The sequence below is a fragment of the Nyctereutes procyonoides genome, unplaced genomic scaffold, assembly GCF_905146905.1.
Source record: "Nyctereutes procyonoides isolate TBG_1078 unplaced genomic scaffold, NYPRO_anot_genome, whole genome shotgun sequence".
Lineage (NCBI taxonomy): Eukaryota > Metazoa > Chordata > Mammalia > Carnivora > Canidae > Nyctereutes > Nyctereutes procyonoides.
Genome location: NW_026575117.1, coordinates 20,325,129 through 20,350,699, shown reverse-complemented (window position 1 = coordinate 20,350,699; position 25,571 = coordinate 20,325,129). Strand labels below are relative to the sequence as shown.

At 34.2% G+C, this 25,571-nt stretch overlaps 1 pseudogene; it reads left to right on the top strand.

Annotated features, from left to right (window-relative positions):
* The first annotated feature begins 2,848 nt into the window (after positions 1-2,848).
* LOC129515215 (peroxiredoxin-2-like) overlaps positions 2,849-25,571 on the top strand; it is a 113,143-nt pseudogene continuing 90,420 nt past the window's right edge.

Below are 25,571 nucleotides of genomic sequence, written 5' to 3'. Positions count from 1 at the left end.
CCTTAGGTAATTATTATGTGTTGATGTGATCTCCATAATTGCCATGACTATGAAAGGAGCCAGACTGAGGACAAAACTGTCATCCTCATAACAAAATAGAAGTAGAAATAACCTGGGTCCTTGGTTTCATCATTGCACTATTGAATTAACCAGCTCTGAAGACATCTTGACTCTTGAATTTCTGTCTAGTGAAAGCTAGTTTGAAAGGATTTTTCTTGCGTCTTCAGCTAAAAGTTTTGGGATGCATTTTCAAAACAATAATGTATAACATTCAGGATGTATGAGTGAATACAATTTCAATAAAATATTTACTCTGCATAATCACCAGTGTCACTTTGGTCAGCAGAGTGATTATCTGATTGTGCATTAGTGCAGAATGAAAGAGACACGAGTTTAGTTGGATTGGGTAAAAAAACCATGCAATTATCTACTGTTTTCCCATTAAAAATCTTCATAAATTACTTTATGCCAAACAGCTTAATAGCTATGCCACAGCTGGAGCTGAAAACCATCATCTGACACTGTGGGAGTCAAAATGTGTTATAGGATCAAACTTATGAATTGCTTTCCTTTCACAGTGACTTAGCTGAAATATTGATGCTTTAATGAGTAATGTTGATAATAATTAGCATGTGTATGCCATAGGATGTCTGCTTAATTTTCATGGCACATGACATTGAAATAAATTGTTTTCATGTGCTCTTCCCTAGCTTAATCAAGATTTGTGAGACTCTTTGTGGCATCATTAACTATATTACATAAACCATTTAAAAAATCACAGGTTATTAATATAAAGTTATGTATTTATATGTGATACTATTCTAAGGGCTTTACATATATGAACTTATTTTATATTGCCAACAATTTTATGAAATAAGTGCCTTTATTATCTTCCTAGAAATGATCAAATTGAGGCACAAATATTCTAAGTTCCCCTGGATCCCTCAGCTAGGCTGTGGAGCTGGACAGTTTGATTCTACTCTTTTTTTTCTCTCTCTCTCTCTTTGATTCTACTCTTAACAACTGTGTTGGCTCCTTCTTATTAGATAGAAAGCATACAAATGATACTACAGAATGAATATTTTAAATCTTTCTCAACTATACATGAGGTTTGTTTGCTATTTGAAAGAATAGTTTATTTGTATGGAATAAAATACTCTTTAACACCATTAGTACACACATTTATTTTATTAAATTGAATACATACTGTTAAAATATATCCTATAGTTTAGACTTAAGATATTTCCTGCTTGAACTCACAACCCTGAGATCAAGACCTAAACTGAGATCCAGAGTCAGATGCTTAACCAAATGAGCCACCCAGGTGCACCAAGACTTAAGAAATTTCTATACTTAGAAGTTAACCTTATGTTACATATGGGAAATTTGTTTTAATGAACAGTTATAGATATTGATAGCTAACTCCTATTTCTAAAGTTATGATTATTATTTGGTCCATTCACAGAAATGAACTTTGGATTAAACTGCCAATGCAATTCATTGACTTTCCTTTGCAGGTGCATCAGTACTTTATTTAAAATATATTTAAAGAAAATGCTTTTAAATAAACTACCTATTCAAATAGTAGACCACAACGAATAATACTCCCAAAGTTTCAAATTAAACGTTTTTTTTTTTTCTTTTCCTTCCAAAAAAATGTTTTCATCCAAGCTTGGAAGATTAAGCATTACAACAGGGAGATTTAGGGGATGATAGTAAAGTCATTAATTATGTAAGTGTATTAAAAATAATAAGTCATAAGGGAAATTTGATTAATGGCTAAATATTAGAATAAATAAATGTGATCTTCAGTGTATTGTGATATCTGGGTGTTACATATATTCATGAATCAATGTTTTCCATTTATATATCTTCCCATTTATCTTAGACCTGTACACATCATACATTTATGCATCCAAAAAAATCCTTAAAAATATCTTCCTCACATATTCTATTAATTAAACACAGGTATGTACTCTAGGTGGTGCATTCTTATGAAAAGCCATTAAGTATAAAGGAATATATTTGATAAATTTTGAAGCCCACAGTAGTTAAGCCTATTTTAAACTTAAACAGTATTTCTTATACATTGATAAATATTACACACATAATAGTCATCATTGACTAAAGCAGCATTTAAGTGCTTACTATGAACTTAGATGAAGACATCTATATACAAATAAAAGAGTTGGACACTCTATCCTTAGGGAATTAATACTTTGATGGAAGAAGCTTATTTTATGCAGTTGGCACAATGTCAGTTGGTCATAGGAACAATGGAATTGAAATCTCACAACACAATTATGTGTAAATTATTATTTTCATGTTTTAAATAAACTTGCAAGAAGGTAAAAAGCTTGTTCAAGGTTACATACTGTCATTGCCATTATAGGCTTCCCCCAGGTCCTTTTACTACTTACACTTTCTCCTAACCTCACCTACCATTTCTATTTTCCACACTGCAGTCAGGATGATATTCCTAAATTAAAAAAAAAAAAATCCTGCTACTCTGTTCTGTTTAAAATACAGCAAGTGCTGCCAATTGCTTTAAGAATTATATCCAGTTTCCTCAATTTGTAAAACAAGAATATAGTTTATCTTTGTGCCAATTCAGAGAACGATCTCTGGCTAGTGCCAATTACTTTGACCAAAATACTGGTTTGGGACGTGGGATCCTAGCAGGGATTTTCCTTCCCTATCACAGATTTCGGAGGACTTAATTATTGGTTGAGAATTAGAGTAATAGTGAATGTTTAAGAATCGATTCCCTTTCTCGAGGGACTTATGAATGTTATGAATGTCATCAGTGATGGAAAAACTGTTTAACTCATGGAGAAGGTAGAAAGGGATGCCAGGCTTTGGGCATGGCGAGTATCGTAAACTTTCAGTAGTTGATGGATGGTCAGCTTTGAACCTGAAGCCAGCTAGCTGGTAAGACAATCCAGGTAGCTTCTCAGATTCAGACAGTGTAAGTGTTGTCATGAATAAGGTGTTTCTGAGGGAACTGATTGAGCCCTTGGCATAGTGATGGACTCACAGATGTAACAACTGGGGCACCTCATCATAGTCTTTCCATTTCTGTCTACAATGACCCTGATAGTCCTATCCCACTCTTCTGAGTCTACAGCCTCCTTCATTGCTACACTCATTGCTTCATTCCTGCTATAGCAGCTTCATTGCTTCCACTCAGTATTCCTCTTTCCCACCTGAAGCAAGGGTAGTATGTAGGGGTGGGACTGAGGGGCAGGTTTCTTGTTGCAAATATTGTATGTTTGGTTTTCAAATCAGTTATCTGGGCTAATAAGTGTGTTCTTTCCTTAAATTATGAGTTTCCAGAATCCATTCCCACTTTCTTCTCCTTTACTCCCTTTCCTTTCCCCTTCCTCATATCTTTCTCTCTGTGCCTTTTCTGTAGACATACATTCTTTTTTTTTTTTTTTAGATTTTATTTATTTATCCATGAAAGACACAGAAAGAGAGGCAGAGACATAGGCAGAGGGAGAAGCAGACTCCCTGCGGGGACTCTGATGTGGAACTTGATCCCAGGACCCCAGGATCACAACCTGAACCAAGGGCAAATGCTCAACCACTGAGCCACCCAGGTGCTCCTAGACATATACTCTACTAACAGAAATAAAAGGTACTGGGGACAAAAAGGGGAAAAAAAAGCAGGTAAAATGATGAGAGATATGCTGTCAATACTTAAGGTAAAATGGCATTAGTTTGACATTGTGATCTATGACATACTCCTCTCTAAATTCCAATTAAAATGATATTGAACACATAACAAAAGGGAAAATATGTCACTATATGGGAAAGTAAGTCTAACACCAATTTTTCAGAGTTTGGAACCTGAGTCCTATGCTAGAGTATTATGATCATGGGGCTACAGATTACCATTATTGCTAATGTACCCTTTAGCCATACAAATTTCAGTCTGACCACCAACAGAGTTCACACGAGGTTATAGCTATTTCTGTCTTATAGTGTTGAGCTATAAGGGCCTTTTGAAAGAACATTGTAAAGTAATTTTTCCTTCCTCCAGATTCACACACTGGTGCTTGATTTCTTGAGATGAGAAGAGAGTATTCTTGTTCCTCCCTGTATCACCAATAGGCACCTTTCTTTCCATAACTCACAGTTTCTGCTGTATTTTATGGATGAAAATTATGGGCAAGAGTTAAAGATTTTAAAGAATAGAAGACAGTGGTGTGTAGCAGAGATGGAGTAGTCCATACAAGGCTGTAGATTTCTTATAATGAATCTCACCAAAGAAAATTAAGCAGCTTAAGTTGTTATAGTTGTTTTGTTCAAAAATATTGTTACTGTGGGACTTTCAGAATCACCAAAAGAATACTTTCAATTTTTCAAGACAAGACAGAAGTCCACGTTTTTATTTGGATTCCTCTTATTTCTCTCAGGTAATAAACAACATTTCTGTTAGCCAAGATTAGCCTGTGGGCCATTAATTATGAAATCTATAAAAAACATGCTGTTGCTTATGTATAGGTTATAGAACAAAAGGAAAATGTACTTGATCCAGAAATATTTCAAAATAGCCTATCACTTGACTATTTCTTTTTTAGATCAAAATCCATACCCTACTCTGCATTTCTATAGCATCAGTTTTCTTCATTCTTGTTAATTGAAAAGAAGTATTCTTTCTCCCTTCAAAGACCTACCTCTCTCCTCATGAGCTAAATTCCATCTGCTTTTTTTTTCTTTCCCAATGATCTTATTTTATCAAGTTTACCCTTATTCATCTAAATCTTCAACCATTCTTCAAAATCAGCATAAGAGTACGGTCAGTTTCTACCACCTGGAAAAACAATAGCGACAACTCTATGTCCTCTTTTTATTCAGAGACTGGATTCATGGCCACACTTTTTTTTTTTTTAAGAATGTCTTTTACTTATTGTTCTAAGCTTTTCTTTGCCTTTTGATTCCTTTTTATTTAAAATTTAAACTTTAGGCTCTCTGTGACTTCCCACTGGACAACTGCATCTTTTGGTGCGGTGCCATCTGGGACCCTGACACACGAAGGTGAAGGTCAGAGTAAATAAATTTGGCCATATAGCATACCTGGTCACCAGGGCTGCTTTTAGCTCTGGCAAGGTGGATATTGTTGCCATCAGTAACCCCTTCATTGATCTCAATCCCATGGTCTACAAATTCCAGTATGATTCTACCCATGGCAAATTCAATAACACAGTCAAGGCTAAAATGGGAAAATTGTCATCAGTAGAAAGCCATCTTCCAACTTCAAGAAGTGAGATCCTGCAAACATCAAATGAGATGATGCTTGTGCTGAATGTGTTGTGGAGTCCACTGAGGTCTTCACCATGGAGAAGGCTGGGGTCATTTGAATGGTGGGCCATGAGAATAATCATCTTTGTCCCTTCTGCTGATGCCCCCCATGTTTGTGATGGGTATGAACCATGAGAACTATGATATCCCCCTCAAGATTGTCAACAATGCCTCCTGCACCACCAACTGCTTGGCCCTTTAGTCAAGGTCATCTATGATATCTTTGGCATCATGGGGGGACTCATGACCACAGCCCATGCCATCACTGCCACCCAGAGTATTGTGGATGGCCCCATTGAGAGGCTGCCTGGAACATCCCTGCTTCTACTGGAACTGCCAAGGTTGTAGGTAAGGTCATCCCTGAGCTGAATGAGAAGCTCACTGGCTTGGCTTTCTGTATCCCCACCTCCAACATCTCAGTCATGGATCTGACTTGCTGCCTGGAGGAAGCTACCAAATACAATGACATCAAGAAGGTTTTAAAGCAGGCATCAGAGGGCCCCCTCAAGGGCATCCTGGGCTACACTGAGGACCTGGTTGTCACCTGTGACTTTAACAGTGACACCCACTTTCACCTTTGATGCCAGGGCTGTCATTATCCTCAATGACCACTGAGTTGAGCTTATTTCCTGGTATGGCAATGAATTTGGTTATAGCAACCAAGTGATGGACCGTATCGTCCACAGAGCCTCCAAGAAGTTAGAGTCCTCTGGACCACCAGCCCCAGCAAGAGAAAGAGGAAAAGCTGCTGGGGAGCAGCTTTTGGTTGCTGGGGAGTCTTTGCCCCAAATCATCCCTCAACACACTGAGACTCTCACAACCTCTACACAATTTCCATTCCAGACATTTTTAAGAAGGAGAGTGACTGGGGAAGCCCTGCCTTGTCATGTACCATCAATAAAGTATACTAAACCCAGCCCCTGCACCCCCAATTCAACTTTACTGCAGAATATTTGATATATATAAATGCCATTTAATTCTTAGTCAAATGTAGTTGAGTCTCTGTCACCAAAATTCATTTGAAATTACTCTTGTAGATGTGCCAATAAACCCACTTGCTGCTAAATCCAATGAACAACTTTTATTCTGAAAACACCTTTGATCCCATGTAGCACTGTATATTCTTGTTCAAGTTAACATTTCAATATTTTTTCCTTCAAAAATAATAAACAGTAGATATACGTTCATTGTAGAAAATTTAAAAAGCAAAAAGTTTTTAAAAATTATTTTCACATTTGAAAAATAGCCATTCTTAAACATCATACATATAGTTTATATATGCACAAACATATATAGCAAAGTAATATTTAAGTATGCAAGTATTCAGCTATCTACATACATAGAAATATCTTAATATGCTCCCTCCTTCACAAAATTTTAAATACTCTATCAATGTGGCTTATTCCCATGCCAATATTTATTCCCAAATAGGTACATGGTGGTTATTAAAGAAGCCAGAAAAAAAGAAAAAAAAATTACATTATGGTGAAGTAGAAGCCAGAAAAAAAAAAAATCTAGAAAGGCGTCAAAAAAACTGTAACTAAGATAGAAAATGACAATAAATTAGAAACAGAAAATGGTAGAATTGATCCACAGAAAGTGTTTTTAAAGATTTTTTTAGAAATCACTTTCTTTCAAAGATAATGAATTTTAAAAGATACAAAAATGCACATATTTGGTAATTAAAAGGGAGAAATTAAACAAGTCTTAACCATAAATTAAGATTGAAACAAAAACAAAACCTAAAGGAAAATCATATCTAATATTTAAGAATGCATTTGTTTTTCTATAATTGCCCTTAAAATATGAAAATAAAACAAATGCTTTATTAAAAAGTAACACTGACATTCATTTAATAAATATTTAAATACCTTCTACTTTCCACATGCTTTTCTAAGTCCCAAAAGTATTTTTTTTTCAAATATTAATTTTCATTACCAATATCAACTTGTCACTTAACATTTTCTCTGTATATCCTAAACAGACTGCATGATGTTTGGGACAGTGGATTAAATGGTGCACTTCATGTGATTATGCTCTAATCAGCTGTTAATTTCATTCACTATCATTGTCATAAATCTACTCTCTAGAAAGCAACATCATGGTGTTTTCATTCATTAGTAAATGTAAATGCATTCTCATGTCACACATTCAATGCCCTTCACGTTGAACATTAAATTATATAATAATCAGAGTACAGAGAGAAGTAGACAACATAGAATTTCAGAACAGGAGGGTGCCTGGGTGGCTCAGTCGGTTAGGTATCTGCTCAGCTTTGATCATGATCCTGGGGACCTTGGGATCAAGCCCTGCATGGGGTTCCCTGCTCAGACAGAGCCTGCCTCTCCTTCTGTCTGCCCATCCTTCTGCCCGTTACCCTGCTTATGCTTTCTATTTCTCTCTCTCTCTCTCTAAAATAAATGGGTAAAATCTTAAAAAAAAAATATTTCGGAACATGGATTCTGGACAAATGGTTTGGATTCATATCCTAGTTCTTCTACTTTGAATAAGTTAGTTTTCTAATCTGTCAAGCGGGAATGATAATAATAGAATTTATCGCATGTGGTTGTTGTGAAGATGGCATGAATTAATATATGTAAAACATTTAGAAAAGTGACTGGAACACAGAGAAATACTTTAAGTACTAGCTGTTGCTATCACTAGGATTTAAATTAGGAGAGCAATATTTTTTTCTTTTATTCCTCACTATATTTCCTGTCCCTTAGAATAGAGACTAACACATGGTAGATGCTCAATAAATTTTGTTGAATAATGAACATTTATTAAACACTTCCAATTGCCAGTCATGGAGATAAGTATTTTATGTGTATTCATAAATATGAAGTATTTCATTACTTCATTAATCTTGCTAATAAACTGTTGAGTTTAATACACTTATCATGTTTCTTTTCTTGGTATGGACCTTAAAACATAGGTTAAATTAGCTGTCAGATGTTAGCTGATTAGGAAGCTTATTAATTCCCTATTGCTACTATAAAAATTACCACAAATCTTGAAGTTTCACTAATACATATTTATAATCTTACATTTCTATATGTCAAAAATCTGAAATAGGTCTTACTGGGGTAAAATCAAAGTATTGAAAGACTGACTTCCTCTTTGGAAGCTGTAGGGAGAATCTTTTCTTGCCTTTTCCAGTTTCTCGAAGACTTCCTATTTCCTTAGCTCATGACTTTTTCTCTCCATCCATGTATAAAAAAACAAAACACCCAGATGGGGAAACTCTGAGATGACCTAAATGTGTTTATTAATATAAAAGACTTTAAAGTAGCTATTTTATCTTATTTTCTTGCAAGATTTTTAAATTTATTATTTGAAAGAGAGAATGCACAAGCATGGGGGAGGAGCAGAGGCAGATGGAGAAGCAAACTCCCTCCCCCTGAGCAGGGAGTCCAACTTGGGGCTTGGTCCCAGGATCCCAAGATCATGACCTGAGATGAAGGCAGATGCTTTACTGACTGAGCCACCCAGCATCCCTAAACCAGTTATTTTAAATTCAAACTCATTAGTAAGTGGATACGTAGTTCAATAAGTAGGAAACAAAATAAAACAAAACAAACCCATCCAAATATAATTAAATATAGGTTATAGAACTAAAATATAGTACATATAAAGTCTGACATAAAAATGTAAAATCTTAAATTGAAGGAATCACTGGATTACTATGATATCAAATTGGACCATGTCAAAAATTGAGTCAGTGAATGTGAATATGGATACTTAGAAATCACAGAACTGGAAGAACAGAATAAAAAAAAAGATTCAAAATAAAACATAGCTCGAAATGGAAAAATATATCCTATAACATGTATCTTTTTGAGGCCCAGAAAGAAACTAGAAAAGGAGTAGTGGGTCATTTTATTTTTGATAATATTTTCTTAATGACTAATGATATTTATTATTTCTACATGTGCTTGTTGAAATCTTGATGTCTGTCTTTTTTAGACAAATGTTTACTAAAGTACTTAGCCATTTCTGATGTCTTATGCTGTGGTAAGAGTATTCATATATTTTGCATAGTAGACCCATACTAGATGTTTCCTCCCATTCTGTAGGTTGTCTTTTCACTTTCTTAATAACTCCCTTGGCAAAGTTTTTACATTTTGCTGAAGTTTAAAGTCTATTTTTTCTTTTAGTCATGTGTTTTTGTATCCCATCTAAAAACCCATTGCAAAAATCCAAGGCCATAAAGATTTACCTCTGTTTTCTCCTAAGGGTTTTATTGTTTTAGCTTTTATATTTATAATACTGTTACATTTTTAAAATTTTGTATATGGTGTAAGTTAGGAGTCCAACTTCATTCTTTTGCATGCAGACAACTGGTTATCCCAGCCTCTTTTCTTGAGGAAAATATTCTTGCCCCAATGAATGGTGATGGCACCCTTATTGAAAGCAAAGTGGCCATAAATACAAGTTTATTTTTGGAGTCTTAATTCTATTCCATCGATCTGTATGTCTATCCTTCTGCCAGTACCTCGGAGTCTTGATGAATGTACATTTGTCATAACTTTAGAAATAGAAGTGTGGGGGGATCCCTGGGTGGCGCAGCGGTTTGGCGCCTGCCTTTGGCCCAGGGCGCGATCCTGGAGACCCGGGATCGAATCCCATGTCGGGCTCCCGGTGCATGGAGCCTGCTTCTCCCTCTGCCTGTGTCTCTGCCTCTCTCTCTCTCTCTGTGTGTGACTATCATAAATAAATAAAAAAAAAAAGAAATAGAAGTGTGAGTGCTTCAATTTTACACTTCTTTTCAAGATTGATTTGGAGGATTGGCTTTTCCATTTCTACCCCCAAAAGGCCATTGAAACAGAGATTCAATAGATTTGATAGAGATTGAATTGATACTATAGATCACTATAGATCACCTTGAGTAGTATTTCCAACTGAATAATAGTAAGTCTTCCAATTTTTGAACATGGATATCTTCCATTTGTGTAGATCTTTTTAAATTTCTTTAAGCAATATTTCATAGTTATCATTGTATATCTTTAACTTTCTTTGTTAAATTTGTTCTTAGGTATTCTGTTCTTTTAAATATCATTTTAGATTGAATTGTTTTGTTAAGCTTCTTTTTCCAATTGTTCATTGCTTTGTTTGTGTTGGGTCTTGTACCCCACAACTTTGCTGAATTTGTTTATTAGCTATAATAGGCTTATGTGTGTGTTCTTTATGATTCTCTATATATAGGATTATGCCATCAGCTATTAGAGATAGTTTTAACTCTTACTTTATACTTTGGATGGGTTTTCTTTTTTTTTTATTAGCGAATTGCTTTGGCTAGAACTTCCAGTACAATGTAAATAGCAGTGGCAAAAGCAGACATCCCTATCTTGTCTCTGATCTTAGGAACAAAGCTTTCTATCTTTAACCAGTGAGCATGACATTAGGCATGGGTTTTTCATAAATGTCCTTTACACATTCAGGAAGTTCCCTTCTATTCTTAGTTTTCTGAGTGTTTTTATTATGAAAGAACGTTGATTTTTGTCCAATGCCATCTCTACATCAATTACAATGATCTTGTGCCTCCCTCCTCTTTGTTCTATTAATGCCGTTGATTAGCTTTATTATGTTGAACCATCCTTGATTCCTGGGATAAATCCCACTTAGTCAAGTTATATGATTATTTTAATATGTTGTGGATTCAATTTGCTAATATTTTGTTGAGGGTTTTCCATTCACATTCATAAGATATATTGGTCTGTAGTTTTCCTTAATTGTGATGTCTTTGTCTGTTTTTTTTGTATAAGGGTAATGTTGGCCTTACAGAATGAGTTAGTAATCTTTATTTAATCCCACTCAGTTTACTGAGATTTTTAGATATCTAGATTGATATATTTCAAGAAATCTGGGAAATTTTTGGTCATTTTCTCTTCAAATATTGCCCTTTTTTCTTTCTTCTCCTTCTGGAACTCCCACAATGCATATGTTGGTGTGATCAACAGTGTCCTGAGGATCCTTAGGCTCTGTCCATTTTTCTTTATTTTTTTATCTCTTCTCCTCAGACTGGTCAAATTATTTTATCTTCAGGTTTACCGAGTCAGTCTTCTGTCTTCTCAAATCGGTTGAACTCTAGTGAAATTTTTATTTCAATTATTGTGCTTTTCAGCTCCAGAATTTTTATGGTCCTTTTTACACTTTATTTCTTTATTGATATTCTCTACTTTATACATTGTTCCCATTTTGTCTCTTTGTTGATTGTTTCCAGTAGCTATCTGAGCACAGTTAAGAAAGTGATTTAAATCTTCGTTTAGAAAGTCCAACATTTGCACTTGCTCATGGACAATTTATATTCATTTATTATTTTCCTGTAAATGGATCATATTTACTTGTTTCTGTGCATTCTTTGTAAGTTTTTGTTAAAAATTGGACATTTTGAGTATCATATGCAAAAAAAAAAAAGATTGGGGGGGAAGGAAGAAAGAGAGGAAGGATAGAAAAAGGGAAATAGAAAAAGGGAAGGGAAAGAACAAAAAGAAAAAACAAACAAAGCAAAGTGAAATACTAATCTTCAAGTCTTTTCAAATTGACTCTTGTTGGGGCATCCCTTCAATGCCTAGCCAGGCCATTTACTACTCTACCTAGCTTATATTTCCTACTTGTTCTGAGCCAAAAGACAAATCACAGTTGGAAGCTTAATGTCTTCTCTGGTCTTTTGTGAGCATGTTAACTGACCTGAACCCACATATGTGTTAGCTTTAAAAATCCCTATTCTCCCACAATACTCTTTGCCCTTTTCCCAGAATTCTGGTGTGTTTATTCTTTTCTCTGTTTCTTTTGTTTTTCCACCCCTACGTCTTTTATTTGGCTTTTATTGTTTTTGAAGATGACAGAGCTCCTCTAACCTGACAGTTTCCAAATAAGACAAAACAAAAGGAAGCCCTCTAGAACAGTCCTTCAGGAGGAAACCCCACTGAGTTCAAAATAGATAAACACAATTTCCTGGTATCAAGAGCTGCTTTGCTCCCTCAAGTATTAACTATCCACAGCAAGAACACAGACTGCCACGTTTGGACACCACCATGCTGGGGAGTGGTGTAGGTGATGCTTGTTAATATGCCACAAAGATCTCCTATCCTATTTTCAGTGGCCTTTATCCTGGCTAAACATTTGCTTGGTTGCTATAAACCTTAGAATATTTTCAGAGTTTCAATAAGGTTGATTCTGGAAGCTTTCGTCATTTGGGGGGAATTTCTGGGAAGGTTCCCTACTCCTACGTTTTTGCTGACACCACTGGTATATTTTTATAAGCAAGATTATTGGAATATAGACATAGCCATCTGTTTAGACATTGATGGCTGTTTTCAAGCGACATTTTCAGAGTTGAGTAGTTGCAAAAGAGGTGGTATGGGTTGCAAGCCTAAAATATTTAATAACGGTTTCTTTAAGAAAAAGCCTGAAGACTTCTGTCTTAAAATTTTCTTTATACATAAACTTTGCAAGATAAAGAGTCTATTACTTCTTTTCTAATCTACATGTAACTTGTTTTTATTGCTATATTCCACTAGCTTGACGTGATCAGTAAAAGATTGTATAGAAATATTAAGAGTGGATATTCTTGCCTTAGTCTTAGAAGAAATACACCTCATTTTCACATAAAAGTATTACATTGGCTGTATTTAAGAATATATTTCTTTTTTCCACCTCCATTGACTACCTTGACTGAAGTATTTACACTTATAAACGTATTGTGAATATATTCAGCCATTGCTTCCTCAAATTTTTGACAACTCTTTTGCTCTTCTGGAACCAGATAATATATATTTTAAACCAGTTGATGACGGGATGAGCATTGGGTGTTATGCTATATGTTGAGAAATCGAACTCCAATAAAAAAAAACACACAAAAAATCACTTGCTATTTTCCTAATACTCACCGAAGGCCTGTTCAGTTCTCAGCTATGCTCTACATTTAATTGTAGCTTTATTGCTACATCTTCCTTGAATTCACTTTTTTTTTTCTGAAGTACCTAGCTTATTGTTAATCAAAACTAGTGAATATTTTTAGATTTTTTATTTTTATCTTTAGTACTTCCACTTCCTTTTATATAGCTTCTATTTCTTTTCATATGTTCATTGTTTCTTTGTAATTCTTAAGCATAGTGTAGTAATTGTTTTAAAGTCATTGTCTACTAGTTCCATTAACTTTGTAATTTCTAGGTCTATTTGCTTTTGACTTATTTTTCACCTGATGGTGGGTAACACTATCCTACTTTGCATATTTAGTGTTTCTGATTCATTGCATGACACTGAATATTGTGTGTCTGGATTTCATCTTTTACTTATATATTTTACTTTAAGGAAAAAGAAGCATAAACAAGTCACTGCAATGGAGAAAATATATCAGAGTGTGTGCAAATGTAGTTGGGAGTGGCAATAGAGTTGTCAATAAAGAATATCCAACTTTATAATCACTCAAGGAAGTGTAATTTGAAACAATGAATTAGTCCTTAAAGCAGGAACTAAGCTTTGTGTAGTATATGAGAAATTAGAATGAGCTTACATTTTTCTAAGAGTAAAATTATTTTTTAATTATGGTGCAGGCAATCTATGACAAATTTTTAAAATGTCAAATACATAGATATAGTGATACCAACAAATGTCCAAGAGAAGTGAAAGATGGCAGTTGCAGAAAAGTATGTAATAGGAGATGCAGTGGGCTCAAGCACACACACAGACCACCAATTACATATTCATAAATAATTGTATGAATACATTCATTCTTGAAAAACATCTATCTAATAATGGTGGTTAACTGTAAAGAACACGAAGGAATCAGTTGGCTGTGGGTGTAGATTAGATTAGATAGATTAGTATTCAAAGAGAGATTTCATATTTATGTATTATTTGCATTTTTTCTGTGGACTTTCAGAGGTTTAATATAAAAAAACACTTTGAGAGTTATAAGTTGAATGGTCTAAGTGAATAAACACTAAATAATGAAGGGCCTACACTGAGGATGGTGGGTAATGAGCGAATGAGAATCATTCATGCTTTGGTTTATATGCCTCTATATCATTTATATATTTAACAAAGATAAAGTAAAGATAATTTTTTTGGCAAATACCAGAAAATAAATGTTTTAGGCTTTGAGGTTTTGTATGGTCTCTGTCAGAGCTTCTTCATTCTGCCATTGCAATAAGAAAGGCTATCCTGACAACATATAAATGAATGAATTTGGCTGTGTCTCAGTAAAACTTTATTCACAAAAACAAGTAGTGGGCCAGAATTGACTTTCTAGCTATAGTTGGTCTACCCCTGGTAAGAAGAGTACTTCTAATACTTGTTTAGGGAAAAAAAAAGGAAATTGTGTATGTTTGATCATCTGCTTTTTAATTTTTTTTAATTTTTTATCTGCTTTTTTATAATGACATATCAAGTCCATTTTTATGTGAACTATGAAGTACTTTACAATACAATTAAAAATGTATTCACCTTAAAAAATTTAAATGTATTCACCTTAACCAGTTCAAAAGATAATAGTAATATTTGTGTCAGAATGCATTTGCTACTGATTTAGACAACAATGAGGGGCACCAAGGTGGTTCAGCCAGTTAAGCATCAGCCTTCTGCTCAGTCATGATCTCATGGTCCTGGGAGCTAGCCCCATATGGGGATTCTCTGCTTAGTGGGAGTTTGCTGCTCCCTCTGCCCCTCATCTCACTAGTGCTCTTTCTTGCTCTCTCTCTCTCAAATAAATAAATGCAATCTTAAAAAAAATAAACAACAAATGAAACACCACTCATAATATATAGAATACCTATAAAATAATAAAATGTGAAAAAAATTCATAGAAAAATACACACATTGGAAAACTAGTTTTATATAGAGAATAGGATGAGAATAATTTTAAGATATAGTTAGAAATGTGTTTCTACAGAATTTCACATCATCTTCAGTTTTTACAGTCAGTTGCAAGATGACCATAAAATTATAATTTGTTATAGATGAGTTAGCATGTCACACAAAATACCCAGTCAATCAAGATATTGTATATTTCGCTGAACTAAAATCACGTTTGAACTAGAACACAAACTAACATGTTAATAACTAAAATGTCTCTTGGATTATTTATTTTTTAAAAAGTGATTTATAGCACTGTAAAACAATTAATGGAACAGCTCTATCTGGACAAAATTCTGTTTTCTAATTTACTAAAACAACTCAGACTCCTTATGTCTAATAGCTTTAAAACAGAAGGGGGAATATATAGCTGAAATAACTGATTTTCAGAATATGAAAATTATCATTCTACTTTAATGAATACCTAGTATGTACTGTTAACTTTACATATACTATATAATTTAATTTGTAGACTAAAGCTCTGTGGTAACTAATAATATCCCTATTTTGCCGATATGACAAAGGAGGCTCAGAAAAATTAAGTCCTTACTATGATTATAGTATTAATAAATTGTGGAGATGAATTCTTTGGGCATGGTTCCATCTTCTAAGAAGTTATTCTTCCCACTGTACTTTATGAAATCTCAAAGAAGGAAACTAAATTCTTCAACTAACTCTACTCTGAATTGAAAAATTCAGAAAAAAAAATATGTGGAAGAAAAAAATCAATATCATTTACTTCTAAAGCCTTCTTATCTGTATTAGATTGAGGAACTGTAATCTTTGCAGAATTATTTTCATAAAACAGCACTGTACATTTTAACAAAAAGATTTTAGTTTTATTATCTCGGACAAATTTACTTAACCTCTACGAACTTCCTTTGTCTTACATGCAACATGACAACACTAATAAAAGCAACTTATAGTTCTCAGAGGTTTTGAAAATTAAGCAAAAATGAAGGGGAAATGTGCTACCACAAAATCCAGTGTAAAGATAATGTATAATCAAAATTTTCTAAAATTCCTTTATCTGTTATGTTTGATTTTATATTCCATGACACATATATTGATATACAAAATATGAGTTCACTATGATTATCTAGTCTATGAACAATGAGTTTCTCATTAAGAAAACTTTATTCTTCACAAAGTATTTTGATGTGAGCTTATTGTCAGAAGACAGTTCTCCATGAGTCTCACATTTTTTGCACATCTTGTATCAGATTCTGCTTTGGACCACCTTTTCAAGGATATTAAAAAACAGCCTAGGAAGTTAGAGATAGTGTCTTCTTGACAGTGGAGTTCAGAATTGTTTCTTGAGTGGAATAATTTAGATAACATCTTCTTTTGGGGGCATAGTTGGATATGTTTGTTAGCAACCCTGATATACAGTTGATAATTCTAACGTTGGGCTTTGTCAGCGGGGGCACAAACCTACTGAGTGTGCAACATCTCTATGGAAGTGGGGGAGGGGAGACAAAAGGGAATAATAGGAACAAGAAGTTCATGCTGCATTTTGTTCCATGAGTGTAAAATCCCAGGAGTCTTGTGTCTTCCTTGCTACTGTGGCAGGATAACTTGTTGGGTTTCAAGGAGGGAATGACTTAAAATCCCACGCAATTCTTCCCCTAGGTGTGACTCAAATTTTGTGCAAAAAAAAAAAAAAAAAAGATGCGGTTTTATCCCTTATTTTATGATTTCCAAAAATTTAAAATGTATCTGATTTCCAGACAATTCTCTTTGGCTAAAACAAAATATTACAATTTTTTTTGAGTATAATCAATACACATTATGTTAATTTCAAGTGTATAACATAGTGATTCAACTTTTCTGTATGTTCTGCTATACTCACCACAAGTGTGGCTACCATTTGTCACCGCTAGTTCAATGTCACTGATCACATTCTCCCTGCTGTGCTCTTTAGTCCTCTGACTTATCCATTCCATAACTGGAAGCCTGGATCTCCCACTCCTCTTCACCCATTTTGCTCATCCTCCTTCCTTTTGGCAACCATCACTTTATTCATTTATAGGTCTGACTCTGCTGTTTTGTTTGCTTATTCATTTTTGTTTTATTTTTTATATTCCACATTTGAGTGAAATCATGATGGTATTTGTTTTTCACAGTCTGACTTATTTCCCTTAGCATAATACCCTCATAAAAAAGATGGCATCTTGCCATTTGTGACAACATAGATGGAACTAAGGAACCTAAACTAGATCTTTTTTTGCCACTTATCTTAGTAGAATTTGTGGCTTATAAATTGGACTTGGGCAAGTCGTTGTTTGTCCAAGGAGAACAAGGATATATTTGATGATTGGCTTCTACAGAGTCAAATAAGCAAGGAAGGGGAATTTTGATATTTTTCTAAAAGCAGTTTGGAAAAGAGAAACTGGTTGGAGATGCTATTTGGATGAAACCTTCCGGGCAAAATTATCAGTCATTTTAAATTTAATTTCACTTTTTTCCTCAAATGTACATGAGCATATTTAGATACTACATTGTAATCTGACATATAGTTTCTCAAAGAACTTGGTCAACCTTTTTCTCTCCTATTTTGAAACAAAGTCCTTTTCACTTTTTTCACTTAAGCTCCAGATAAAATAATTGAAACTATCTTGCATAACACATATACACAGTAACTTTAAAAGTGAAATTCACACTCCATGAGGCTAGATTCTCTTATTCTGAGAAGTGTTGAGGAACTGGGGCTGGTGGCAGACATGGCGGTCTTCCTTTATGGCACATACCCAGTGGGTTGATCAGTAGGGAGTTATCACATTATGCTTTTTAATCTTTTTGTTCTCTTTTTTCTTCTATTTTTATTCCTCTCTCTCTCCTATACAGCTGTTAATTATGCTTTATATGTCAATGAAAAACTCCATTGCTAGTAGTTTTAAGAAATTTATTATTCATTTTATTTATTATTCATATTATTCATTTTATTGTCACTGAACTGGAAAGACATAGGAAAATCACATTTTTGGGAGTCCCTTAAGTCAGTGTACATTGACTGTGTACATTGACAGTGTACAGTGCCAACATTTCTGTTTATTTCCACAAAAGTAGTAATGATATTGTTGCTGAAAATGTTTAAAACTACTGAATGACCATGAAGGTACCTGTTTGATTTCCTTGGTATGATGCGATATCCAAGTATTTAGAAGTTGCTACACCTAGCATAATGTTAAGTGCATCTTTCTCAAACTCAACTTTATAGTAATATGATAAATTCACATAAAACAGACTGTCAGATATATTAATAGATACCAGAAAGTGTTTGGTCTGATGAACCAGAGAGCCTGGACTTGAAATGTGAGTTCACCATTTTACTTAGCATTTAATATTGAAAAGATTATCTGACCTTCAGTTTTCTCATCTCTAGAATAGGGACAATTATAAGACTTATAGTGCCATCAAATGTAAAATGAAATAACATGTAACAACGTATAGAAAAAACCTTTGGTATATTCATTGATTTCAATATTGTTATATACAATTACAAATAAACTTGCAGGCTTGCCAAAGGTCACAGATTTGGAACAAAATCAGATACTTTTACTGTAATTGACCAACTTGGGGCCCCATAAATGTTTAAGATACCCTCTGAATCCTTACTAGTTTATTTATTGTCCGTGTCACTTTTGTTATTGTTAACTATATCTTTTAGTATTAGAATTATTTTTAGAATTCACAGTTGTTTAAAAATAACAATTGTTATGTGGAACATATATTCATTAACATACCATACAGTTTAAAATTTGTGAATCGCTAATTAAAATTTACCATCTTACATTCTGGGTCATTTTAAAGTTTATCTTTCCTAAGTTATCAATTAGGCCAATGAAGGTACCAATTGCATTTTCTTAAACATTTTATTTATTTATTAATGAGACACACAAAGAGAGGCAGAGACATAGGCAGAAGGAGAAGCAGACTCCCTGCGGGGAGCCTCATGCAGGACTGGATCCCAGGACCCCGGGATTACACCCCGGTTGAGCCAAAGGCAAATGCTCGACCACTGAGCCACCCATGTGCCCTGGTATCAATTGCATCTTGGTGTAATTATTAAAATTAATTTTTTAAAAGGCTGTAGAATTTGTATAATACTTATTATCTATTAGACTTATTTTAAGAATAATTGGAAGGTAACTTCATCTGGAAGTATAAGGTAGCAATAACATAAGATCCAACAAGAGCAAGTAGTCTATAAGGGAGAGAGAAACTTAACCAGATTCCATGCTAATCATGGAACCCTATAGAGGGCTCAATCTCACAACCCTGAGATCATGATCTGAGGCAAAATCAAGAGTCAGATGCTTAACTGACTGCACCACACAGGTGCCCTGAGTTCAGCTTTTTTAGATTCCACATAAGAGTGAGAACATGGAGTATTTGTTTTTCTCTGATTTATTTCACTAAATATAATGCCCCTAAAATCCATTTATATTTGTATTGTGGCAAATGGCATTTCCAAAGTAATTTGGCTCTCTAGATTTATATGCATACCATAATAGAAATGAAGGGGTTATAAATGAGTTAATAAATGAGTATTTTATCAGTTTTTGTTCTTTTGCTCTTGCTTTTAATACAATGAGATTGTGTATTAATCTCTAAAGTCTAAGTTGTTATTCTGTGTTAAATGGTGATTCTTCCCTCCTTGAACATCATGATTAATGAAACAATTTTGTTAATATACCAAAATAGCAGGCAAATCCTGAACTCCTGACATGTGAATAAGATGAGAATTATGTTGGATTCCAAGTGAAGGAAACTTGGAAGCATCATCATTATGTGTTTACTAATAAATATTACAACTTCAAGCTCTTTGATACAGGTCTTTTTTTTTTTTTGTAGTTTCAGATTAATTTATTTTTTTTATCAGATCAACTTTTGCTTTGGATCAAATACTTTGGTACCTCTCAGAGCTCTTCAATTTCCTTTAGTTTAACAACAATAATAATAATGATCACTTGCAATACATAAAAAGCCATCCACAGTTATAGAATATAGATAAAAAAGTGAAAAATAAATTTGAAGGGTACTTAAAAATGGAAAGTAAAGACTATTGAAAAATGAGTAATCATTAAGCTTACTTGATTCATGAGTTTTTATTTTTCATTGAATTGAATTTTGGAATAGACTTTCTTATAACACAATTTTTTATGTTTGTACTTTGTGAATTAAGGTTGTCAGATAAATACAAAAGGTAGTTTAATTTGAATTTCAGATAAAAAGCAAATATTGCATGGGTATACTTATTTATTTTATTTTTGGGGGGTATATTTATATTTTTTTATTTTTTTTTAATTTTTTATTTATTTATTTATGATAGTCATACAGAGAGAGAGAAAGGCAGAGACACAGGCAGAGGGAGAAGCAGGCTCCATGCACTGGGAGCCTGACATGGGATTCGATCCCGGGTCTCCAGGATCACGCCCTGAGCCAAAGGCAGGCGCCAAACCGCTGCACCACCCAGGGATCCCGTATATTTATATTAAAACCGTTTTCTTTGTTCATCTAAAATTCAAACCTTACTAGATATCTAATATTTCTGTTTATTAATCTGTCAACCTTAGATTGATAAACTGAAAAGTTAGTAAGATAAACAATGTTGAAATGGTAAAAATGCCCTTTGACAAGCTCATCAGCATTATATCCCCATTTATCATAAATTAGAATTGTAATGAATTTTAGATATAGTTAACTGTGCTGAGTATAGTAATTCCCCGTAAAATATTATTGTCTAGATAACTATTTCATAGGAATTCATTCTTCATAGTTTATGCCTGGGAATTTAATTTAGGTATGTTCATACTTTATTTCAAAATATTTCCCAGCACCATTTATTGAAGAGACTGTCTTTCTTCCAATGGATAGTCTTACCTCCTTTATCGAATATTAGTTGACCATAAACTTCGGGTCCACTTCTGGATTCTCTATTCTGTTCCATTGATCTATGTCTGTTTTTGTGCCAGTGCCACACTGTCTTGATGACCACAGCTTTGTAGTACAACCTGAAATGTGTCATTATGATGCCCCCAGATATGGTTTTCATTTTTAAAATTCCCCTGGCTATTCGGGGTCTGTTCTGATTCCACACAAATCTTAAAATAATTTGTTCTAACTCTCTGAAGAAAGTCCATGGTATTTTGATAGGGATTGCATTAAACGTGTAAATTGCCCTGGGTAACATTGACATGCTAGACCACTCTCTTGCACCAGACACAAAGATAAACTCAAAATGGATGAAAGATCTAAATGTGAGACAAGAATCCATCAAAATCCTAGAGGAGAACACAGGCAACACCCTTTTTGAACTCGGCCACAGTAACTTCTTGCAAAATACATCCACGAAGGCAAAAGAAACAAAAGCAAAAATGAACTATTGGGACTTCATCAAGATAAGAAGCTTTTGCACAGCAAAGGATACAGTCAACAAAACTCAAAGACAACCTCCAGAATGGGAGAAGATATTTGCAGATGACCTATCAGATAAAGGGCTAGTTTCCAAGATCTATAAAGAACTTATTAAACTCAACACCAAAGAAACAAACAATCCCATCGTGAAATGGGCAAAAGACATGAACAAAAATCTCCCAGAGGAAGACATAGATATGGCCAACATGCACATGAGAAAATGTTCCCCATCACTTGCCATCAGGGAAATACAAAACCACAATGAGATACCACCTCACACCAGTGAGAATGGGGAAAATTAACAAGGCAGGAAACCACAAATGTTGGAGAGGATGTGGAGAAAGGGGAACACTCTTGCACTGTTGGTGGGAATGTGAACTGGTGCAGCCACTCTGGAAAACTGCGTGGAGGTTCCTCAAAGAGTTAAAAATAGACCTGCCCTACGACCCAGCAATTGCCCTGCTGGGGATTTACCCCAAAGATACAGATGCAGTGAAACGCCAGGACACCTGCACCCCGATGTTTCCAGCAGCAATGTCCACAATAGCCAAACTGTGGAAGAAGCCTTGGTGTCCATCGAAAGATGATGGATAAAGAAGATGTGGTTTATGTATACGATGGAATATTCCTCAGCCATTAGAAACGACAAATACCCACCATTTGCTTCGACGTGGATGGAACTGGAGGGTATTATGCTGAGTGAAGTAAGTCAATCGGAGAAGGACAAACATTGTATGTTCTCATTCATTTGGGGAATATAAATAATAGTGAAAGGGAATAGAAGGGAAGGGAGAAGAAATGTGTGGGAAATATCAGAAAGGGAGACAGAACTTGAAGACTCCTAACTCTGGGAAACGAAATAGGGGTGGTGGAGGGGAGGAGTGTGGGGGGTGGGGGTGAATGGGTGACGGGCACTGAGGGGGGCACTTGATGGGATGAGCACTGGGTGTTATTCTGTATGTTGGTAAATTGAACACCAATAAAAAATAAATGTTTTAAAAATAAATAAATAAAAATTAAAAAATTAAAAAATTAAAAAAAATAACTCAAATGCACTGAAACTGAATAAAAAATTAAAAAAATATTTAAACTTTTTACACAGATACAAAAACAATAAGATTGCAACCATCAGGGGAGAATATTGAAGTAGCTAGAGAAAAGCTTCTTATTAAATACTCGTTTCTTTTACAGGATTGCTAACGTAATGATAACCACTGAATTTTTATCATTCCTGACTTATCACCTCTAGTTGTCTGAACTGTTCCTTATCCAGCATAAATTCATTCTACTTCTCATTCTAGTCACTCTTTTCTTGACACATTCTATTTTACCAATGCCTTCTGTTTTCATCAGGGCAGCTTAGAAATTTTTTAAATGACCACACTCTATGTTCTGAAAATTGTACTTGTATAAAGATGCTTAAGACAGTGTCTTGGCTTTTTAAACAGATATATTGTGTGATTGAATTGATCTGTATTGTTTTTAAATTTAGTGGAAAGCTCTAACTCCCTCTTTAAATCATTCTTTTACATTTTCTTCTCGCTTTGGGGTTGGTTTGGTTTTTTTTTAAAATGCAGGAATTGCAGTTATTTCTGTAAGAATAGCTAATAGAAGTCATTTATTTTTGTCAGCAAATTTGTTTCTTTTACTTTTTTTTTTTTTTCAAATTTCTCAGGTCACTAATAAAAAAAAAAAAGAAAGAAATGCTGTAGAAGATCACTGTGTAGGTAGAACAGCGACTCCCAAAATTATTCACACTGTATTTACTAGAATTTGTGAATATGTTACTTTACATATTAGGCAGGACCTCGTACATGTGATTAAGTGAAGACCTTGAGATGGGAAGATTATCCTGGATGATCAAGTCGGGTCCAATCTCATATGAGTTCTGAAATTAAAATGTTCCTGCCTGGAGTCAGCAGGAGAGGTGAATACTAAAGAATGGTCAGAGATGCTGTCAGTGTTCATTACTCTGTAGATGGAGGAAGTAAGGAGGGTATAAGACAAGGATTGTAAACAACCCCTAGACACTGGAAAAGACAATGAAACACATTTCCCATAGAACCTCCAGAAAAGAGATCTTGGTATTAGCCCAGAGAGCCTCATGTCAGATTTCTAACCTATAGAACTGTAACAAGTTTATGTTGTTTTTAAGCCAATAATTTTGGTGTTATTTGGGAACTAATTCCATAGCTATACAGCACTAATACGGCCTTTCCTGACTGATATATAAATCACTAGTCATTCAGATCTCTTGGTAATAATTGCTTAATTATAAATTCCTTTAACCATTGTACATCAGCTCTAAAGTAGAATAACTAGTTTTGAAAATGAAGTTTTATTCTATTGAAATATAAATAAGGTTAATAGTTATTAAAGGTAATAAATGTTTTGGTATTTTCCCAATGACTCTTGGATGTTGGAAAGACTTTATGCTTGAAATTCAAGTGGCATGAACAATTAGTAACGAAATAAAATAACTTTGAGGGATTTAGACATAAAAATCAGGTAAGATGAATAATACAACATTATGAAATGAAAGCCTGCTGTCTAAAAGTTTTTCTTTTATTTAGTGTTTTTCTTAAAGTACTGATTACAAAGGACCAAAGATAAGAAGAATATAAATTAGGTCTTAATTAGCATGATTAAAGCATCATTAGGGTTCTGGGATTTTTATGACATTTCCATTTGTATTTCTAAGATATTATTATTTAGATTGGCACTTTTTAATATCCCATTGTAGGAGAGAATACCTGTCCACTTAGATTTGGGAAAGTGTACGTACAAATTACAGAGATTTAGCTTCAAATGATATGAGGTTTATGACATTTATAAGTGTCCATGCTATGTCTATAGACTGAAGTTATAAGTAGTTATAAGAAGGTTTATAGAAAAATCTCAAAGTACTCATATATTAGCTTTCCTAAACTTAAAGGTAAAAGTAAATCAGTAGTATGCTTTCTGTGAATTCTTGGATAAGATCACTTAAGGAGGGGTCACATGTTTCCAATTTCAAAGACTACAAGGGGCACAATTATTGACACAAGTGAAATGAAAAATTATGAGAGTTCACACAGACTCACCAGTGAGGGAAAAAGTGCTACTGTAATAAATATAGATAGATGTACTGGGATAAATATATAAATAATTACATGAAAAGGAGTGTGGCTTAGCAATTTAATACATTTCTGAATTTATTATCCTCTCCAGGGTCACCGGGGAATTCTTTCAGGGAATTTTCTTAGTTCCTATTTTCTAAATAGAATATTCTGTATAGGGTACATTAGTTTCCTATTATTGCTTTAACATATTAACACAAATTTGTAGCTTAAAAATAACACAAATTTATCATCATCATCATCATCATCTTACAGTTCTGGAGGTCAGAAGTCTAAAATGGGTTTCACTGGGCTAAGATCCAGCTGCCTACAGGACTGCATTTCCTTTCTGGTGGCTTACGAAGAATGAATTTCCTTGCTAGCATCTAGAGATTGCCTTCCTTCCTTGTCTGGGCCATATACTCCATCTTCAATACACATCATTTCAATCTCTCATTCCATTGTCATGTTTCTTTGACTCTGGCCCTCTAACTCTTCCTTATAAAGACTTTTGATTAGGATGGGTCAACTGAAACACTCCAGGATAATGTTCCTATCCAAGGTTTTTCATCATATGTGCAAAATTCCTTTTACCATCTGTGGCAACATATCCATAGATTCAAAAATTAGGATATGAGCATCTTTGTTCTGCCTGCCAAATCAGGTTACCTCTCCTTCTCAGTTTAATGAATCTCCACTAAATCAGTGCATATCAAAGTTAACCACTGAAGGAATAACATACATTTTTTCATAGACATTAAAGGTTGATAAAGGTTTATTTCTACATAGTGTGAGAGCCAACACCAACTGAAAGGAGTGGTGTTTGTGTGCAAGCTAAATACATTTAAAAAGACTAAAGGAGAAAATGCTAACATGAGAATTGGAGGT